Source organism: Anomaloglossus baeobatrachus, chromosome 5, assembly GCF_048569485.1.
Source record: "Anomaloglossus baeobatrachus isolate aAnoBae1 chromosome 5, aAnoBae1.hap1, whole genome shotgun sequence".
Classification (NCBI taxonomy): domain Eukaryota; kingdom Metazoa; phylum Chordata; class Amphibia; order Anura; family Aromobatidae; genus Anomaloglossus; species Anomaloglossus baeobatrachus.
Genome location: NC_134357.1, coordinates 189,131,936 through 189,155,130, shown reverse-complemented (window position 1 = coordinate 189,155,130; position 23,195 = coordinate 189,131,936). Strand labels below are relative to the sequence as shown.

Here is a 23,195-nt window from a genome sequence, read left to right as displayed (position 1 = left end):
TATCTTTATGTTTGATGCCTGAAATGTGGGAAAAGGTTGAAAAATTCAAGGGGGCCGAATACTTTTCAAGTCACTGTATCCGAAGGAAACCTCTTCTGCATCCTCACCATAAAATTCAGCATCAGAAGTATGTAAAAGAACATCTAAACAAGCCTGATGCGTTTTGGAAACAAGTCGTGTGGATTGATGAGGTTAAAATAGAGCTTTTTGGCCACAATGATCAAAGGTATGTATGGAGAAAGAAAGTACAGAATTTCAGGAAAGAACATTTCACCAACCATTAAGCATGGAGGTGGATTAATCATGCTTTGGGGTTGTGTTGCAGCCAAAGGTACAGGGAACATTTCAGTAGTAGAAGAAAGAATTAAAGGTCAACAAATTCTTGATGCAAACATAACATCTGTAAAAATGCTGAAATTGACAAAAGGATGGCTTCTACAAATGGATAATAATCCTAAAAACATGTTAAAATCAACAATAAAACTAACTGAAAAGTCACAAGCTGAAGGTTTTACAATGGTCCCACAGACCCCTGATCTGAACTTCAATGAAAATCTGTGGCTGGATCTCAAAAGAGCAGTGCATGCAAGACGACCCAGGAATCTCACAGAAATGGAAGACCTTTCCAAGGAAGAATGGATGAAAATCCCACAAACAAGAATTGATAGACTTGGCTAGCTACAAAAAGTGTTTACAAGCTGTGATACTTGCAAAAGAGGGCGCTACTAGGTATTAACCATGCAGGGTGCCCAAACGTTTGCATAAGCCCACGTTCCATTTTAGTTCATTTTAAAATGTAAAGGATACTTTCTATTTTAGGCAAAAACTAAATGTCATGTTTAACTGTATGCCTTTTAGAGGTCCGTTCAACCCTCTTAACTATTCACAATAACAGTAATTTTGACCTGGGGTGCCCCAACTTTTGCACGCCACTGTTCCATTAAACTAGTCAAATGCTGCTGTCAATTTCTGACAGCTGCATTTGAAGGGAATCTGATAGCAGGTGTTACTATGCAGTCTGAGAGCAGCATAATGTAGGGACAGATTCCAGCGATCAATCACTATTAGCTTACTGGGTACAGCAGTTGTGATAAAATCAGTTTTCTTTGCTGCAGAGCACAAAATGCTGAGCTGTATATTACTCTGCCCATACAACTGGTAGCGCTTGGTGTACAATGTACATTGATTGGGTTGACCAAGATGCACAAACGACACCTAGCCCTATAGTGATAATCTCCTGTTGATAAAATGTTGATTTACTGAAACAGGAAAACACAGCCCAGTAAGTGACACATTGCTGGAAAGCGGGTCTCTGCCTCTACTCCAAACTGCTCTCAGATTATATAGCAAAAACTTGCTGTCAGATTATCTTTAATCATCGTGATTGCAAGGTGCTGATTGGTTACAAAAAATTAAAGTGCTAAAGCAAAAAAAATGAACCAGTTAAAAGGGAATGTCCACTACTGGTGGCATTCTAGCAATGTCAGCGAGGTTTCAAAGCAGTCAGATGACATTGTTGCATAACCACAGCAGCTAGTGATGCTAGAATGGTGTGAGTATATCTCAAACCTTTACAGGTGCCCTGGTCATTACAAAATCACAATTATTCATTGTCAGTGATTTTAGGCTGCATTTACACCTTGTGGCTGAGATGTTTTGGGGGTTTTTTTGCCCCAAAAAGTTGCAGTTCTACCAGGATCACACAAAAGAAACACAGCTTAGTTGTGAGGCCACACAGCCAAATTTTGATTAGGTTTTTGAGGAAATTTTGAAGTCAAAACCAGGTGTGAATCATAAAGGGAAAATGCGTTTGAATCCTGGGTCACACGGGTGTATGAATCGGACAAGTGCAATCTAATTGAAAAAAATCAGACTGCTCTCAGCCCAATGTTATTCAATGTTGCAGGTGAGATCTGCGAGTTTTTCCTCAGCTGTAAGGCCGCACTCACATCAGCGGTATTTTGCCGCAAAACCGGATCCGTGATAAATGTGTTTCAGTTCCATTCATTTACAATGGAATTGCAGCAAGATGTGGTGACTTGCGGTTGCGTGCGGCATACACAACCGCATGTCACCGCATCTTGCCGCGATTCCATTGTAAATGAATGGAACTGAAACACATTTATGACAGATCTGGTTTTGCGGCAAAATACCACTGTGAGCGCGGCCGAATAGGTCTGGTGGAAAAAAACTTGCAGCATGCTGTGATTGGCAGCGTATCTCTGATCAAATGCATGCATACAAATCTATGGGTGCATGTGAAACTATGCACTGCACTGATGTCATCAGAGTGCTGCCTGAGACAGACAATGGAGGAGATGGAAAAATTAAAAGCAATCGGTTACCAGGATTTTGCTGAGAGCAGCATAATGTACAGACAGAGACCCTGATTCTAGCAATGTGTCACTTGCTGAGCTGTTTGCTGTCATTTTGATAAAGTCATTCTCTGCTGCAGTTATACAGAGCTCCTGAATATGCGAGACTACCTGACAGCAGGCCAAGTAGTCCTCTAATGATAATCTACTGCTGATTAAACAATAATTTTATGAAAACTACACTAAGCAGCCCAAAAAATGAAACATTGCCTCTATGTTGCTCTCAGATTAGGTGTCAAAAACCTAGTGACACATTCCCGTTAACCGTAAATGAATATGGTATACCTAAACAAGGTCGTCTTGTCTTGCAAAGCACAAGCCCCCACTCAGCTCTGTCAGCAGAAAAATAAAAAAGTTATAGCTGACAAACTATAGTGATGCAAAGTGGTTTTTTTTCTATAAGATTGGTTTTGTGTGAAAGAGGCAAAACAAGAAAATGTGGTATTGCTGTAATTGTACTGACCCGAGGAATAGAGCCATCTTACCCCTTTACCAAACAGTGAACATCATATAAAAAAATACTGAATTGCTGTTTTATGTTCACTTTATCTCACAAATAGTGGAATAATTAGTGACCAAAAAATGGTATGTGCCCAAAATGGTACTAATAAAAACGTCAACTCGTCCCACAAAAGCCAAGCCCTCACATGATTCTGTCGGCAGAAAAAAATGATAGCACTCAAACTATAGTGATGCAAAATCTTTTTTAAAGCGTTGTTTTAGTATGTGATAGTAACCAAACATAAAAACCTGATATAAACTTGGGATCACTGTAAGGCTATGTGCGCACGTTGCTTTTTTTCATGCGTTTCCACAGCGTTTTGAGCTTCAGCGTTTTAATGCAAAATTACATACGTTTTGATTTCCAGGCAAAGTCTATGGAAAATAGGGCTTTCTTGTGCGCACGATGCTTTCATAAACATAGCGTTTATGATTGTCAAAAACTCTGCGTTTGAAGAAGCAGCAAGTCAATTGTTTTTGCCATTTTGGCTGCGTTCTACACCCATTGAAATCAATGAGTTGTAGAAAAACACTGGCAAAATGTTAAGCAGTGCGTTTGCACTGCATTATTGTTGCGAACCGCATGGTTTTTTTTTTTACATAACAAAGGCAGGTCTTTCGTCTCTATCTCTCGGTTGGTCTCTCTCTCTCTATATATCTCTCTCTCTCTGTCCATGTCGGTCTCTCCCTCCCACCCCCTCTTTTACTCACCGATCCACGATCACCGGCACTGCGCTGTATGGTGTTCACACGGGGGCGGCTTCTCCTCTTTTGAAAATGCCGGCCGCTCATTAATCCATCTCGTATTCCCGAATATCCACGGTAAGAAAAACAGACTGCACTCAGCTGCTGTGCCGGTGAATTTTATTCCAAAAATAGGTGCAGGATAAAATAGGCGAGAGGAGACCTGGATGCGGGTCCCTCACAGAGGATGACGGCTGTTTCGCCTGCCAATCAGGCTTCCACGGGTCCACCAGTAGAATACTGCTGCTCCTGTCAGCTCCATGCAGTAACTGAGTCGCGCGATCAGCTGTACTGTCACTGAGGTTACTCGCGGCCACCACTCTCAGGTGGAGGACTGCTGCTGTGGCCGCGAGTATCCTGAGTGAAAGCACAGCTGATCGTGCGGCTCACTGCAGTCACTCAGGGGATTTGCGATCACAGGTTAGTCCTTCACGTGTGACCGCAAATCAAGCCGCGCCACACGTACACAGCTGCGCGATCACAATGAAGTCGGGTGAAGTTCATCCGAGTTCATTCTGATCGCGCAGCTGTCTCGCAGCCAGCCATGCTCTTTTGACAGTGCGGTCCCACTCGGCTCTGCTGCAAGTGTATGGGGATGCTGCAGAGCCGAGTGGGACCGTACTGTGAAAAATGTGCGTTCTGGATGCTTTTCCCACTTTGTCTGTGGCAGAGCAAGCACCAAGAACGCATGAATTCTCCAGAACGTTGCGTTCTGCCGAATGCGTCTCAGAACGCAGCTTTTTCGGCTGCATTCTGAGATGCACATGGAGTGACTTACACGCTGCGGAATAGAACGCAACATGGGCACATGGCCTAAAACTGTCTTATCACTTATACCGCATGGTGAACAGCATAAAAAAAAATCATATTCTTGACCTTCTGTTGATCTGTTTACTCTGCCTCCCAAAGATTGCCGTAAAACACGCCTCACATTTATCCTGCGCTCTACACTGAGCGCTTTCATCAGAGTTTACATGTAAATCTCTGAAATACATAATTCAGATCTCCCGACGGAACATTCACTATAATGAGGCAGATGGAGTCACTTTGACCTGTGCTCTGGCAGTGTCCTTCTTTTTAAGCGTTCATAAAAGAAGGGTTGGCCATAGTCTTGTGCACTTCAAAAAGAAAAAAAAAAGATATGGACACCACCGAACAGCGGTCAGAGTCCAAATGTATCTCTACCTGCCTCATTTTAGTGAATGGATCCCTCAGGTGTCATCTGAATCGCAACATTCAGACATTATAATCTAAAGTCCATGATAAATGTGATTGAAAATGTCGTGTAAAATGTTCCCAGTAAAAGCTTCAACTCATTCCACAAAAAATAGTCTCCCCTCCGGTCTGTCATAAGTCAATGTAAATATAGCAGCCTTCCATGTTTCTGGTAACACAAAGGCTCTGGAAAAGCGTGCCATGGCTTCCCCCAAAAAGAAATCCAGCAAAATCTGCTCACCCAAATTCAAATGTCCCCCTCCCTTTTGAGCCCCACAGTGTGCCTAAACCACAGTTGACATCCACATGTTTTGCATTACTGTAGGGAGGAAAGCCCGCTTAATGAGTATTTGTCTCCAGAAGTACGAGGTGGGCACTACAATGGCAGATTTGCCATTTTTATTCAGCAACATCCATTGCTGCTTGTTTCTGGAAAAGACCCATGGAGTCAAAATCATCACTACACCTGTAGATAAATTCTCAGAGGGATGTAATTTCAAAAACAGGGACACTTTACGGGGTATTAAGGAGTCTATTCTAGAAATATTTGTACTCCAAGAGTCAAATAGCGCTCCTTCCCTCGAGCCCTACAGTGTGCCTGAACAGTACTGTACAGACACATGCGGTGTATGGCCACATTCAGCAAAAATTGTGTGACAAATTGTCTTATGATTTTCACCCATTTGATCATGTGAAAATGTAAAATACTGGGATAAAACAAACTTTTGGAGGTACAAATATAATTTTATCCACCACACAATGGTATAAAAGTTTGTGACACCTGTGGTGTCAATATGCTCACTGCACCACTAGACGAATTCCATGATGGATGCAGTTTGTAAAGTGGGGTCACTTATGTGGGGGGGGTGGGTGTTTCTCCTTTTCTAGCACCTTAGGAGCTCTTTCAATGAGTCATGGCAGCCACAAACCATAACAGCAAAATCTGCATCACAATATGGCGTACCTTCTCTTCTGAGCTTTCCCCTCTGCCTGAAAAGTAGTTCCCGTTTACATGGAGGGCATTGGCACACTCAAGAGAAATTACACAACAAACTGTGTGGTCCATTTTTTTTCCTATATGCCGATATAAGAATTAAATATTTGGGGCTAAAACAACATTTTTGTAGTAAAAATTTAATTTTTCTTTACCACCCGATGGTATAAAATTCTGAGAGGCACATGTCTACATGCTCACGGCACCCCTAGATGAATTCAATGAGTGATTTAGTTTGTAAAGTGGGGTCACTTATAGGGGGTCTGCTTTTCTGGCACTTCAAAGGCTCTGCCAAAATGACATGGCACCCTCAAACCATTCCAGCAAAATCTGCACTATAGTTTACCAGTCCTTCCCCCTTAGTAGTTTTGACCACATATGGGGGTATTGGCGAACTCGGGATAGATTGTGTAACAATTTGTACCATTCACTTTCTTCTGTTACCTATTTTAATAATTAAAAACTTTGGGCCAAAAGCAACATTTTATTGGAAAACTGGGAAAGTTTGATTAAAATTACTCTCAGCACAGAAAGACTGTTCAAACGCAGTACAGGCCCTTGGAGCATCATGGCGGGGCAAATCATTTGAATACACCTTCTGACCTGCTGGTTTTCTCTCAATCTTACCCCCCCCCCTTCTTTGATTTATGGCTCTGCTTTCATAGAGCAAGAGAAGGGCGGAGATAGATGAAAAGCCAGCAGGTGGTAAGGTGTATTTAAATGAATGTGCATCATAGCAGGGACAATCTCCTGCTCTGGTTTGAACAATAATTCTGTGCTGATAGAGTACCATTTAACAGGCTTCAGCGTTAAACTACTCCTGTTTATTTTGTTGTTTTTTTTTTAAACAACACCTGCATTAAAGAGCTGAACAAAATCTGTGTGGCCTCCCCCTAGGCTGCATTTACATGTCCGTGTGTTACTATTAGTGTTGAGCCACCACCCTAGTGTTCGACGAACGGCGGGTAAGTTTGGCGAACGTTCGCCGAACACCTTCGAACCCATTGAAAACAATGGGAGGCAAACACATAGAAAACACCTTCTAAGGTGTCCAAAAGGTGACAAACAACTCACAAGACACCACAAACACATGGAAAAGTGATAAGTACATATACTCATGCTGAAACAAAAGAGCTGGACGAGTAAAAGGAGGATGAGGAGACACAGATGTAGTAGTATTTACAAATGAAAATCAATGCCGTGACTGTGCAACTGGAGCCTTGCTAATTTTGGGCTTCCAATCTGGAAAAATGGCCTGAGCTTGCCACCTATGCTTGGAGATCTTGTTGTGCCCCGCAGCCAGCGTTCTCTCGGAACGTGTATTCAGTGCTGCTGGGGGTGTGCTGATAGATAAGCACACGCGTCTGTCCAGTGACAATGTAGACAGACTAACGTTCATCAAGATGAACAAGTCATGGATCCTCAAGGACTTTGCTACCCCTGTGTCATCCTGGGGAGAGTAAAGGCTTGTGGATTTTTGACTCATGCAAATCAACATTTTAAGTTTGCAATTGGGGGACAATTTATGTCACTTAAGTGGTGTCTGTGGCCAAATTTTTGCAAAACATGGAGACTCTTGTTGGAGTCCCCTTGCTGTGTTTTACATGATTTTAGAAGGGCATGACATGCCTAAGAGGTTGACTTTCAGCATCTGCAAGCTGTTGGCTACAGAAATGCAGCCTTTCCGCCCGGTGGACACAGAGGATTTTCAAGACCTTATGTCCATCGCAGTGCCCAAAGAGCAGATGCCCAGTCGCCACTACTTCTCCAAGAAAGGTGTGACTGCGCTACACCAGCATGTCGCACACAACATCACTGCTTTCTTGAGAAACTGTGTGTGACAGGGTGCATTTCACCACAGATACTTGGAACAGTAAGCATGGACAGGGGCGTTACATGTCACTGACTGGACACTGGGTAACTATGGTGAGAAATGAAGAAGGGTCTGCTGTTCAAATCTTGCCTTCCCTACAAGTTGTGTGTCAATCCTCTGTATGTAGAAGTTCCTCCACTGCTTCTGCCTCCTCAACCTCATCTCGGTCCTCCACCTCCGCCCAAAGCCTGTCTGGTAAGGCCACCCACGTTGTAACTGCGCACAAGGACTCCCGCACACCTCCTTACTATGCTGGCAGCAGAGCTCAATGGCATCAGGCGGTCTTTACTTTGAAATGTATGGGAAATGTGAGTCACACCTTTGAGGAGTTGTGGACAGTTAGCTCTGGAGACAGAGTTTCATCAATGGTTGTCTCCACTCAACCTACAGCCAGGGAAGGCCGTGTGCGACAATGCTGCAAACCTTGGTGCGGCCCTTCGCCGGGGCAATGTGACACACGTGCCTTGTATGGCTCACGTGTTGAACCTGGTTGTCCAGCAATTTTTAAAACACTATCCCGACCTACATGGTCTTCTGCAGAGGACACGTTCACTATGTGCTCACTTCCGCCGTTCACACCCCGCAGCTCAACGACTTGCATTGCTCCAGAAGTATTTCGGCCTGCCGGTTCACCGCCTGAAATGCGATGTGCCGACACGCAGGAATTTGATTCTGCTCATTTTGCAGCGATTGTGGCAGCACCGCCAAGCACCAGTGCAATACGTTATGACGTATAGCCTGGGCTAACGAGATCCAGAGGTGGGGCAGATCACGCTGCTGGAGTGTTCTCAGATCAAGAACCTATGCACCCTTCTTCACAGTTTAGAATTGGCGATGAAGATGTTTATCGCTGACGATGCTATTATCAGCATGACAATTGCGGTCATCTACATGCTGGAGCACACTCTAAACATTATTCGGAGTCAGGTGGTGGGACAAGAGGAAGGGGAGGAAGTACAGGAGGAGTCATATGCGTAAGGGATAACAAGATCTATAAGGTCCAGACGGTCAGCAGCACCAAGCGGCAGGCATGGGACGGTGGGGGAGAGGGATTAACAAGGGTGCATGGTAGCAGCCAAACTGTTGAGGAAGGTGCAGGAGCCCAGTAAGAAATGGAGGACGAACTGGTGATGTGCATGGATGACTCAGCAGATGAGGGAGACCTTGCTCACATTTCTGTTGTGCGAGGTTGGGGGGAGAGGGCAGAGGAAGGAAGCATGATTCTCACCTTGCCGCCAACAACAAAGCAAGGACTTGTTCCTCCTGGATGCGCAAGACACATGAGCGCCACCTTACTGCACTACCTACAACATGGCCCTCGGATTGTCAGAATTATAAGTAATGCTGACTACTGGGTTGCTACACTCTTAGATCCTCGGTACAAGACAAAATTTGGTGAAATAAGTCCTGCCATAGAAAGGGACGCACGTATGCAGTAGTATCAGCAGAAGCTGGTATGCAATCTTAGATCAGCTTTTCCACTAAACACCAGTGCTGCACAGAGTGAATCTCAACGCTTTGTCATGGCTAGGAAGAAATGGTCTTTTACTTGTCCACATCTGAGGGACCGAGGGCTGGCTGCTGTACTGAGAAGGCGTTAAGTAGGGTGTCCCTGCAGAGTTGCAAATTTGGTCATATACAAAATGAGTGGAAAAAGGCCAGATACTGGTGGAAAGGGGAACAGGTGTGTTGGAAAGGGGAAAAACGTTTGCGTCCGTGGGGTTGGTGGTAAAGCAACAGTAACATCTGTTGAAGAAACACCATTTGGTACGGGGCACTGGCAGATTAGGATAAGGTGGTATATATCCCAATCGCCAGTCGGGGTCCACTGTGCTCCCAGATGGAAAAGGAGATGCTGGCAACCCGAAGGTTAGGCGGAGGATACAGAGCTGGGTGGCTCTGAAACTAATAGTAGCCTGAACCGAGTTAGACGACACTTGGATCTGGAGACTGTGAACCCTGTTAGCGTCACAGGGTCCACACACCCAGCCCAGGAACTTCCTGTTAACAACACAGGGGCCATTGGGTATGCTGTCCGTGTGTATAGGGGGCACACCTGTGGACAGCAGGCGCAACAGCAGCAGTAGCCCAGTTAATGCCACTGGGCTGCACTAGCAGGACTAGTAGGACAGGAGCTGGTCGTAACCATTCTGCGTTACCAAGTGTGGTGGCGTCAAGCACCGACGCCCTATCCCTGCCTACCTCTGTCATAAAGCCGCAATAGGTTCAACACATTGTGGTGTGCTCTGTCTGAGCATAATAGAAGACTGCGCACCTCCTTGTTGTCTCCAGCCCCTTTTATAACCTGGGTCCGCCCCAACCCAGGGTGGACCATAATGCTCCTCCAGGAGCCAATAGCAGAGTGCCACGTCATCAGTGACATAACCAGCGGACTATCCGGAATCGCCACTTCACTGATGACCTCATGGCAGCCACGCCCCAAGCACCTCACCAGTCCGTCTGACGAACAATGATGAGGTGCCAAGTAATAGGGGCGGGCCTCTGCGAGCCAGTCTGAAGTGGCCACATCATCAGGACACCTGATGCCCTCTGGCCTATCAGGGACTGCCACCTCACGGACATGGCCAGTGAGGTCCTTACCGGACCTAGCCTCTGATGCACTAAGTGCCTGAGCCTGCTCAGTAGCCTGAACAGTCTCAGAAAACAGACTAACAGCTTGAGCATGCTCTGTAGGCACAACACAGGACTTAGACATGGCAGGGAGTCCAAGTACCTGTGCAAAGAGTCTTTTCGCACTAAGTGTGGGAGCATGCTCAGTATCCCGAACTGAGGAATTAGCCTCAGGAATGGCACAGTCAGGCTGAGAATGCTCACTAGGCGAAACTCTGGACTTAGGCTATGGCTGGGGTAAATCGGCACACGCATGCACACTAGTTGCCTCTCCACACTTAGGCGTGGAGGAGGAAGCAGCCAGCTGGATGACCCAAGGCACGGCCAAAAATGGCAGCTGACGCATGGGCGCAATTGGAACCGCAGCAGGCTGCTTGCAGCTACGGCGGCACCGATTTGTAACACCAACTACTAGTCAAAATAAGATGTTTACTTCTTCCCATGGATAATCTGATATGATTCCTTTGTTTACGGACACGACCATCGCTACCAAATGTAGATGAGGCACCAAAAGAGCAGGTGCTTGAATGGATCTCAAGTGCTCCATCAAGTGGCCTCTCCACCTCAACTTCAATATCCCAAATACTCCATTCCTCTGTGGTGTCAACCCAATCGCACTTGCTTCCTACCAGCTCTCAAGTATCCACCCGCCCTGCTGAGTATTGGGTAACAGAGATGGTTGAGTCTGCAGAGCTGTTCAGTCACACTATAGCCTGGGAATCAGAGGTTTGCTCCAAAGCTGCAGTGAGACCAGACAAGGAAATGATCTGCACTGATGCCCAGAAGCTTTGTGAGTCGGATCCAGGCCCCGATGAAGAAGGTTCTGAGCATAATGTAGACCCCCATTCCCAAACTGTAAATCCTCTTGGTGGAGACAATGGGTAACTTGCTGATGAGACTCAGATACCTGATTGGAACGACAACTTTACTATTCGGTTAGGTCAGGAAGAGGTTGGCTCTGAGGAGTCAGGACGAGGGGAGTGAAAACACACAGGGTGATGATGAGGTTGGAGACCCCACTTACTGTCAAACCACAGTCAGCCAGTTGATGAGGTCAGCAGAGGAGGTGGAGGAGGATGCTACTGACGACGAAGTTAGGTTACGTCTTTCTGGACAGAGACGATGTACTGGAAGCACGTCAACAACTGAATCCTCAGCCACAACTCTGCCTCTGAGCACAAGTCGTGGTGGCTCTGAAGGTCACATGATATTAGGAATGAAGAGCCAGGACTAGGGTCACTACAGCAGGATGTTGCTCCTAGCAACCAGGAGAATGACTGCTGTAGGAAGGAGGGAAATAGGAGTGCAGCAAAGCCCAGACAGATGTTGGTGGTAGGGGACTCTATAATTAGGCGGACAGACAGGGTCATCTGTTGTCGAGACCGTGAATGCCGAACAGTGTGTTGTCTGCCGGGTGCTCGGGTTCGGCATATTGCGGATCGGATAGACAGATTGCTGGGTGGGGCTGGGGAAAACCCAGCGATCATGGTGCACATTGGTACTAATGACAAAGTTAGAGGCAGGTGGAAGGTCCTTAAAAATGATTACAGGGAACTAGGAATGCAGCTGAAGTCCAAGACCTCCAAGGTGGTGTTTTCAGAAATACTACCGGTGCCACGAGCGTCACTAGAAAGACAGCGGGAGTTTAGGGAGATAAATACGTGGCTTAGAAACAGGTGCAGGAAGGAAGGGTTCAGGTTCATGGAGAACTGGGACGACTTCTCAGTTGGCTACAGGCTCTACGGTAGGGACGGGCTGCACCTCAATGGGAAAGGTGCAGCTGTGCTGGGGGAGAAAATGGTCAGACGGATGGAGGAGCTTTTAAACTAGGATTTGGGGGGAGGGAGGGTAGTGGAGCAAATAAGGGGATAGATAGAGCAGATAGAGACAGTGAGATGGTAAGGGTCAATGAAGGATTGGGGGGGATGGGACATGCAAGGAACGTAGGGAGGCTAGGAGTAATAAAGGTGTTAATAGTATTAAATGTCTACTGGCAAATGCAAGAAGTCTTGCAAACAAAATGAATGAATTAGAGACTCTTATGTCAACCATGTATTATGATGTGGTGGGCATTGCGGAAACCTGGCTGGATGAAAGCCATGACTGGGTGACAAACATACAGGGTTATACTACATTTAGGAAGGACAGGAAAGACAAAAAAGGTGGTGGGGTGTGTATATTTATCAAATCTAACCTAAAACCTATGTTGAATGATGACACTGGGGGGAACTGCAACAATGTGGAGTCAGTATGGGTAAATGTACATGGGGATGGGAATAATGGAAAAATGCTAATTGGAGTTTGCTATAAGCCTCCTAACATACCTGAACAAATAGAGGGTGAAATGCTCGAAGAAATTGAAAAGGCAGCTAATAATAATAATCAGGTTCTTATTATGGGGGATTTCAACTATCCAGACATTCAGTGGGACATAGAATCTTCTGGTTCTGCTAAACGCTGTAAATTCTTATTTACTATTCAAGACAATTTCCTCTCTCAGATGGTAGATGAACCGACCAGGGGAGATAATTTGCTAGATCTGGTTCTGACAAATAGACCAGATACCATTTCAGACCTACAGATCCGGGAGCACTTGGGCACCAGCGGTCATAATATGGTAAGCTTCAAAGTAATATTCAATAGAACATTTCAAAGGGGAAATGCAAAAACCTGGAATTTTAGGAAAGCTGATTTCAACAAATTAAGGGAAGAGCTTAAAGGTGTAGATTGGGACAAAGTCATGGTAACTGGGGATACCGAACATAAATGGGGTAAGTTTAAGGATATACTGCTAGAGTCCTGTAAAAAGATTATACCCTCTGGTAATAAAATGTCCAGGAATAAAAAGAAACCACTATGGATAAATAAGACTGTACAAAGTATAATAAAACAAAATCAAAGGGTGTTTAAAATCATAAAGGCTGAGAATACAGAAATATCATTTCAGGAGTATAAAGATATCAATAGTAAATGCAAAAAAGAAATCAAACAAGCAAGACTAGCTACTGAAACAAAAATCGCCAATGACATTAAAATAAATCCCAAAATCTTTTATAAATACATTAATGCCAAAAGGAAAACAAAGGATAGTATTGGCCCCTTAAAATATAATAACAAGTTAGTTATAGAGGACAAACAAAAGACTGAGATATTAAATAGGCATTTCTCATCTGTGGTCACCAAGGAACTGACTGTACCAGGGATCATTCAACAAGAGAAAAATCAAAGGTCACCACCCGATATAATAATTTAACACAAGAAGAAGTACGCCTACGTCTAAGTAAACTAAACATTGACAAATCCCCAGGGCCAGATGGCATTCATCCACGAATATTGAGGGAATTGAGCTCCATTATCGACAGACCACTGTATCTCATCTTTTTAGACTCGCTTGTAACAGGGTTGGTGCCTCAGGATTGGAGGATTGCTGATGTGGTACCGATATTTAAGAAAGGTAAGAGGGTAGATCCAGGCAACTACCATCCAGTAAGTCTGACATCAGTAGTATGCAAAGTTTTTGAGGGCATTTTAAGGGATGACATGCAAAAATATATTGCAGAAAATAATATAATAACTGACAAACAGCATGGATTCATGAAAGATAAGTCGTGTCTAACCAACCTGTTGGGGTTCTATGAGGGGGTAAGTGCAAACCTGGACATTGGTAATGCAGCTGATGTGATTTATTTGGACTTTGCAAAGGCATTTGATACTGTACCACACAATAGCCTCATATTAAAGCTCCAGAAGTAAGGACTAGGGGAAACTATATGCAACTGGGTAAGGAATTGGCTAAAAGATAGGAAACAAAGAGTAGTCATAAATGGTACATTCTCTAAATGGGCTACAGTCAGCAGTGGGGTGCCGCAGGGATCTGTGCTAGGACCGATTCTTTTTAATTTCTTTATTAATGACCTTGTGGATGAGATTGATAGTAAAGTGTCAGTCTTTGCTGATGACACCAAACTATGTAGGATATTAAAAACTGACCTTGATAGTACAATATTACAAAAAGATCTGGATAAGATGTCAGAATGGGCAGATACTTGGCAAATGAGATTTAATGTTGATAAATGTAAAGTAATGCACCTAGGACGGAGTAATCCTATAGCTGCGTATACATTAAATGGAAGTAAACTCGGGACTACAGAACAGGAGAAGGACTTGGGTATTCTTATTACAAATAAGCTGAGCAGCAGCACTCAATGCCAGGCAGCAGCTGCAAAAGCAAACAAGATTTTAGGGTGTATAAAAAGAGAGATTAGATCCCGTGATCCCAACGTATTGTTACCCCTCTATAAATCACTTGTAAGGCCACATCTGGAATATGGGAACCAGTTTTGGGCTCCACATTTTAAAAAGGACATTCAGAAGTTAGAGGCAGTTCAAAGGCAGGCAACTAGACTACTATAAGGAATGGAAGGCCTCCCATATGATGACAGGTTGAAAAAGTTAGATATGTTTAGCTTAGAAAAAAAGACGTCTCAGAGGAGATCTCATTTATATGTATAAATACATGTGTGGTCAATATAAAGGACTGGTACATGACTTATTTGTTCCAAAGACAATACTAAGGATCAGGGGGCACTCACTGCGAGTGGAAGAAAAGCGATTCTGGCAGCTAAATAGGAAAGGGTTCTTTACAGTTAGAGCAGTCAGACTGTGGAATACACTACCACAAGAGGTAGTAATGGCAGATACTATAACAGCTTTTAAAAAAGGGCTGGATGATTTCCTCACTACACACAACATTGTTGGTTATAAATGACTTAGTGACCAAATGTAGAACTGGTGGAGGAAGGTTGAACTAGATGGACCTAGGTCATTTTTCAACCTAAGTAACTATGTTACTATGTAACTATTGGCTGCAAGCCTTGCCTAGCCTGGGCCTTTTGTGACATCGCAAAGGATCAACCAACTCATGTCATCTGTAAGATTTGTCACCAATCTAAGTAGAGGCCAAAAAAATCACTAGTTTGTTTTAAAATATTTTAATTAGGGATTATAAGGTCGAGTAAAAACATCATATTAATTTGTAATAAGTCATATGATTTCTTACAATTAATAAATAATTGTTGATGGATAGGGAGGAGGAAGAGAAGGGGAAGTTAGGATGTGAAGGATTGCAAAAGTTTAATAGGGAAACAGGCTAAAAAAAAAAAAATAAAGGAGAGGGGGAAAGGGGAATGGGGAGGAACAAGGAAGTAGGAGAACCATATATCATGAATCCTTAAAAAGAAAGGAAAATATCATAGCTATTTATAAAGAATATACACAAAAAAACCCCAACTATGTACAAAATTTCTGAAACCACTTTGGCAAATAAAGGGCAAAGGTTTGAAGCAATCAAATGGAGGAGGAGATTTCTTTCAGGCATGGGGAGCAAGCTAACCAAAATACATGAAAAACATAAACCGGTTAGGGGTACTTTACAAGTTGCGACATCACTAGCATCAGCTAGTGATGTCGAGCGCGATAGTACCCGCCCCTGTCGCACATTCGATATCTTGTGATTGCTGCCGTAGCGAACGTTATCGCCACGGCAGCATCACAAGCACATACCTAGTCGGCGACGTCGCGGTGACCGCCAAACAATCCCTCCTTCAAGGGGGAGGTGCGTTCGGCGTCACCGCGACGTCACTAAGCGGCCGGCCAATAGAAGCGGAGGGGCGGAGATGAGCGGGACGTAACATCCCGCTCACCTACTTCCTTCCGCAATGACGGTGGACACAGGTAAGGAGATGTTTGTCGTTCCTGCGGCTTCACACACAGCGATGTGTGGAGCAGCAGGAACGACAAACAACATCGCACCTGCAGCTGGAGCGACATTATAAAAATGAACGACGTGACACAGATCAGCGATTTTTGACTGTTTTGCACTCGTTCATCGTCGCTCCTAGGATTTACACATTGCGATGTCGCTACCGGCGCCGGATGTGCTTCACAACAACCGTGACCCCGACGATATTTCGGTAGTGATGTCGCAACGTGTAAAGTACCTCTTAGGAATTACGATAGACCTTGCTGGTAGGTGTTCCAAAGATGACATTGTTCGTGGTACCTAGCAAACAAGTTATTGAAAGTAGCATATCTTTCTTCAAATTTATTATGTAAGTTTAATGAGGTAGTTAAAATGGTAAGGGTTTGGGGAAGGGGATTCTTCCATGAGGCCGCTATCAAAGAATTACCGTGTTTTTCTAAAAATAAGACACTGTCTTATATTTTTTTTGCCCCCCAAAAAAGCACTAGGGCTTATTTTCGGAGGAGGTCTTACTCTTGGAGAAACACGGTTGGGGGTAAGTTTACCCCCCTAAAAAAGCAGACCCCCCACTTCCCAGGAGACTCATACTCACCAGACCCGGATGTCTGCGTGGCTCCCCGGTCCTCCCTGTGATCTCCAGTTGGTGCTGCACGCCGTCCTACCCTGCTGCTAGCTGACATACTGACACACACACCAGATCACACACACACAGCAGATCACACATACACAGCAGATCGCAGACACACACAGCAGATCGCAGATACAAACAGCAGATCACACACACACAGCAAATCACACACACACAGCAGATCGCAGACACACACAGCAGATCGCAGACACACACAGCAGATCGCAGACACACATAGCCGATCACACACACACACAGCAGATCGCAGACACACACAGCAGATCGCAGACACACACAGCAGATCGCAGACACACACAGCAGATCGCAGACACACACAGCAGATCGCAGATACACACATCATATCGAAGACACACACAGCCGATCGCAGACACACAGCCGATCGCAGGCACACACAGCCGATCACAGGCACACACAGCTGATCACAGATACACACAGCTGAAAGCAGACACACACAGCCGATAGCAGAAAAACAAAGCCAATCACAGACACACACACAGCCGATCGCACACACACACAGCCGATCGCAGAAGCACACAGCCGATCGCAGACACACACAGCAGATCGCAGACGCACACAACCGATCACACACACAGCAGATCGCAGACACACACAGCAGATTGCAGACACACACAGCAGATTGCAGACACACACAGCAGATCGCAGATACACACATCATATCGCAGACACACACAGCCGATCGCAGACACACAGCCGATCGCAGGCACACACAGCCGATCGCAGGCACACACAGCCGATCACAGGCACACACAGCCGATCACAGGCACACACAGCTGATCACAGATACACACAGCTGTAAGCAGACACACACAGCCGATAGCAGAAAAACAAAGCCGATCGCAGACACACACACAGCAGATTGCAGACACACACAGCAGATTGCAGACACACACAGCAAATCACACACACACACAGCAGATCACACACAGCTGATCACACACACACAGCAGATCACACACACACAGCAAATCACACACACACAGCAGATCGCAGACACACACAGCAGATCGCAGACAGCAGATCACACACACAGCAGATCACACACACACAGCAAATCACACACACACAGCAGATCGCAGACACACACAGCAAATAGCAGACACACACAGCCGATCACACACACAAACACCAGATCGCAGACACACACAGCAGATCGCAGACACGCACAGCAGATCGCAGACACACACAGCCGATCGCAGACACACACAGCCGATCACAGATACACACAGCCGATCGCAGGCACACACAGCCGATCACAGATACACACAGCAAATCAAACACACAGCAGATCACAGACACACACAGCAGATCGCAGACAGCAGATCACACGCACACAGCAGATCACACACACACAGCAAATCACACACACACAGCAAATCACACACACACAGCAGATCGCAGACACACACAGCAGATCACAGACAGCAGATCACACACACACAGCAGATCGCAGACACACAGCAGATCGCAGACACACACAGCCGATCACACACACACACACACACAGCCGATCACACACACAGCAGATCGCAGACACACAGCAGATCACACACACACACAGCAGATTGCAGACACACACAGCAGATCGATCGTAGATACACACAGCAGATCGCAGACACACACAGCCGATCGCAGACACACACAGCCGATCACAGATACACACAGCCGATCGCAGGCACACACAGCCGATCACAGATACACACAGCAAATCAAACACACAGCAGATCGCAGACACACACAGCAGATCGCAGACAGCAGATCACACGCACACAGCAGATCACACACACACAGCAAATCACACACACACAGCAGATCGCAGACACACACAGCAGATCTAAGACAGCAGATCACACACACACAGCAGATCGCAGACACACAGCAGATCGCAGACACACACAGCCGATCACACACACAGCAGATCGCAGACACACACAGCAGATCACACACACACACAGCAGATTGCAGACACACACAGCAGATCGATCGTAGATACACACAGCAGATCGCAGACACACACAGCCGATCACAGACACACACAGCCGATCGCAGACACACACAGCCGATCGCAGGCACACACAGCCGATCACAGATACACACAGCCAATCGCAGGCACACACAGCAGATCGCAGACAGCAGATCACATACACACAGCAGATCACACACAGCAGATCACACACACACAGCAGATCACACACACACAGCAGATCACACACACACAGCAGATCGCAGACACACACAGCAGATCGCAGACAGCAGATCACACACACACAGCAGATCACAGACACACACAGCTGATCACACACACACAAACAGATCGCAGACACACACACAGCCGATCACACACACACACAGCAGATCGCAGACACACACAGCAGATCACACACACATACACAGCAGATTGCAGACACACACAGCAGATCACACACACATACACAGCAGATTGCAGACACACACAGCAAGGGGACTCGTGTTGGCGTTTGGTGCAGAGGACCGTAACGCCTGTGAGAAGCATCCTGTGCCGGAGCCATTCTTCAGTTGCTGGCTATACTGATTACTGTGAGAAGATCGTCAAGTCTGTATTTATGGCAACTGGACACCACAGTACCCGTGTACTGTAGGCTGGGCCCAGCCAGGACTGCGTGCACATAACACTTTGTTTTGGTAACAAAACACATATCTGTTCTGCTTAGGCCGACTATATAGACAATAAGACTTGCTGCCTGTGCTCTGTCAGTTTGTCAGTTACAGTTAAAATCCTAGAGGGACAGCGACACATGTTTGCATTGACTGTTGCTATACAAGATTACCAGGACTGTGTTGCTGAGCTGTGTGGTTTGCCTTACCACTTTTATCATGTGCCTTATCTGTGAGGCTTCAGCAAACAAGGGTATTCAGGGGGGTTTATGGGTTTTGTCTATGTTTAGGTAGATAAGTTGTAAGCTCTTGTGATGCGCCACTTGTAGGTCCTGTTCGCACACACACACACAATTACTCCTGCTACGCAGAGGGATTACCAGGTAGTAGGCGACTGTTTAGACAGTCCCTTAGTTAGACAAAGGTTGGTGAGAAGGGGTATAAATCACCATTACAAGTGTCGCAGCATAGGGGTGTAGGCTTTTGGACTTGTGAATAGATTGTTTTATTCTTTTAGTTTTATGCATGGTTGTTGTTTTGGTGCAGTTAAACAATCATTTATCATCCCAACTGCCTAGAGTCCTTTTCCTAGTGCATGGTTTTGCTGTATACTGGGGAGCCCACCCTGTACACAACTTTAAATGGAGCATAAGTTGCAGTGGGAAGGTCACTGTGCTACAATGCGGCATAGCAGGGCGGTGCAACCACCGTCTGCCCCATCAAGTGCTCTTCATCCTCTGTGACTGTGGGGACAGCAGTCACACATACTTTTGGACGCAGACCTTCCACCCCTTTAACCGCAACAGGCAGTGTGATTGGCAGGTCATCAGTTGTTTTGGAAGTGGAAACAGCTGCTGGTGTTGAGCTCCATCAGACATCGAGAGCTCCACCTTTGGATGAAGGCAACAGCTTTATTGTCAGCAGAGGAACCCTCACTTACTATCCCAGACAATGAAACTATGCCCCTAAAACTGGCTGCACTTTGTGCAATAAAATGGCGTAGAACAAAATGGAGAGGTAGTGTACAATGCAGAGGTGGTATAGCTTTCTTGTTAGCAGAGGAACCCTCACTTACTATCCCAGACAATGAAACTGTGCCCCTAAAACTGACTGCACTTTGTGCAATTAAAATGGCGTAGAACAAAATGGACAGGTGGGGTACAATACAGAGGTGGTGTAGCTTCTTTGTCAGCAGAGGAACCCTCACTTACTATCCCTGACAATGAAACTATGCCCCAAGGAATTGCCTGCGCTGAGTTAGACAGACGCTGTGATAAAACCTTGCACAGCGCTGCCACAGACCTGCCTAGCAAAAATGGCTATGAAATGCTGTAATGTAGCCCTGAAAAGGGCTGAAATTACAAGTAGTCTCTAATCCCTAAACCGATGTGTAGATTGCACTGTATAAGTCTATAGCGCACACATCAGCAGCAGCAGCAGCGGGATCGGTGACTGTCACACACCCACAGCAGAGAGATAATGGCGGCGATGGGGAAAATGGCCGGGTCTTATAGGGCAAGGACATGTAACATGCACAGCCTATGACACATGCCCTTGCTTGTCTGGCAAAAATCCACTTTGTTGTGTGGGTGTCTGTGATTGGCTGACAACCTGGCCCGCCCCACTGTAAGCGCGGTTAGGGAAAAAAAAAATGGTGATCGCAATTCTTTCAGCACTCAGCAACACTGATCTAAACCCCATCCCCCACGCACAATATAAGCTGAATTTTGATAATATCATTATTAACAGTGACTCACAGTATTACAGTGAAAAGCCAGCTAGTAACTAGCTACGCTTTTGGTGATTGAACCGTTATCGAACGGCCGAACTTGAAGCAAATCATTCGAGTTCGTCAAACGACTCCAACACCGCCCAAAATCACTTGAATTTGAAATTGGCGAACAGTTCGAATTGAACATCGCTCATCTCTGGTTACTATCTGAGAGAAATGGACTGATTTTTCTTTTTTTTTTCCACTTAGGTGTCATCCCAGTTGTTTCAAGAATTTTCTGATTTTTTTCTTCCACTGCTTCCAAGCCATTAAAAAATTGGAAGGTCATAAGTTTTTATCCAAATGTTTTTATTCAAATTGTGAGACAGATGAAAAACAGAAGTAAATCGGAAGCCTTCTAATTTGCATCCGTGTCTCGCAGATCCCATAGAATTCTATGGTTGCTTCTGATACAATTTGGCAGTTTTTTATTTTTGTGTGTATATTTTCATGAAAATCCAACATAAATAAAAAAAAAGGTATTTCAGAACTCTTCCAATTCATTTTTTTTATACAAAATATATTTTGCTGTTCTATGATGAGTATGTTTGAGATTTTTTTTATTGATGAGATTTTGAAAAACACTTGTGTACAAAAAAAATAAAAATGCATGTCATTCTTGTGCCACTTCTTAAAAGAAAATCCTGAAGACAAAAGAAGCCTTCTCTAATACTAAGCCCCTGTCAGTCAGTGTGGGGCGCGGTTACAACCACCGCTCTCCATACACAGAGTGGTGACTAAACATGTGCCGGCTCCACCCCGATGACTGAAACTCGAACACTGTCGTGATGAATAAGGTTAATTTCCTCCTGGCAGCAAGGTTCGTTATGCAGGCTCCGGGCAAGTTCTAGAAGCTATTAACCTGCAGATTAACCCCATATTTGCAAGTTAATAGTGTTTTTTCACGTTACTGATTCCCTTTAAATAGTGAAGATGCTCACATTTTTTATGCAAAATTCTCAAAAAACTATTGCAAAGTATAGAGTGTCTTCCAAGCAGAAAACATCTTAACAACGTAAGCCATTTCACTTCTCTTAACTGCTTAGCATTTTTTGGAAACCTTAAGTGGTTAAAAAACACTCAAATTCTTGAACATGGAGTTGAAAAAAGAAGTTAACATACATATATGTCTTTTTAGATAGTGTATGTTTTCTCACTAACTGACATGAAATCAGAATAAACCTTTCCCATTTTAGGTAAATTAGGATTTACAAAAATTATTTATGTTTGCCAAATGTCAGAATACTGAGAGAGAGGGAGGTAGAGAATGTTTTAAGGAATTTTTTATTACTTTCTGCAAAGTCAAAAGTTTAGATCGACTAAGAGTACTATGCCTTTAAACAATATGAGGCAGCCCATATGATGTCATGTCTTTGGAAGCTTCTGATGGGTTTCTTGTCAACATCTGGGTTAGACACTTCTGTGCATGTACCATATATTTTGGTTTATAAGACACACCCCAAATTCACAGCAAAAAAGGGTAACAAAAAAAAGGGGGGGTGTCCATCTTATAATCTGGTGGCGATCTCAGGGAGAGAATTGTGGACTTGCACAAGTCTGGTAAATCCTTGGGTGCAATTTCCAGATACTGAAGGTGTCTGGCTCATCTGTACAAATAATTATACGCAAGTACAAACAAGATGGGAATGTCCAGCCATCATACAGTTCATGAAGGAGACGGATTCTGTGTACCAGAGATGAATGTGCTTTGGTCCGACGTGCAAATTGACCCAAGAACAAAAGCAAAAGACTTTGTGAAGATGCTGGCAGAAGCTGGTAAGATTGTATCCTTATCCACAGTGAAACGAGTACTGTATCAACATAGGATGGAATGCCACTGTGCCAGGAAGAAGCCATTACTTCAAAAGAAACAAAAAAAGCCAGATTAATGGTTGCAAATGCACACAGGAACAAAGACCTTAATTTTTAGAGCCATGTCCTCTGGTCCGATAAATTAAGATTGAACCGTTTGGCCATAATGACCATTGTTACGTTTGGAGGAAAAATGGAGACGCTTTAAAGCCTAAGA

At 44.8% G+C, this 23,195-nt stretch overlaps 1 protein-coding gene across 3 annotated transcripts in view; it reads right to left on the bottom strand.

Moving 5' to 3' along the window:
- PLAC9 (placenta associated 9) overlaps window positions 1-23,195 on the bottom strand; it is a 71,020-nt gene that overhangs the window by 6,171 nt on the left and 41,654 nt on the right. The window lies entirely within an intron of this gene.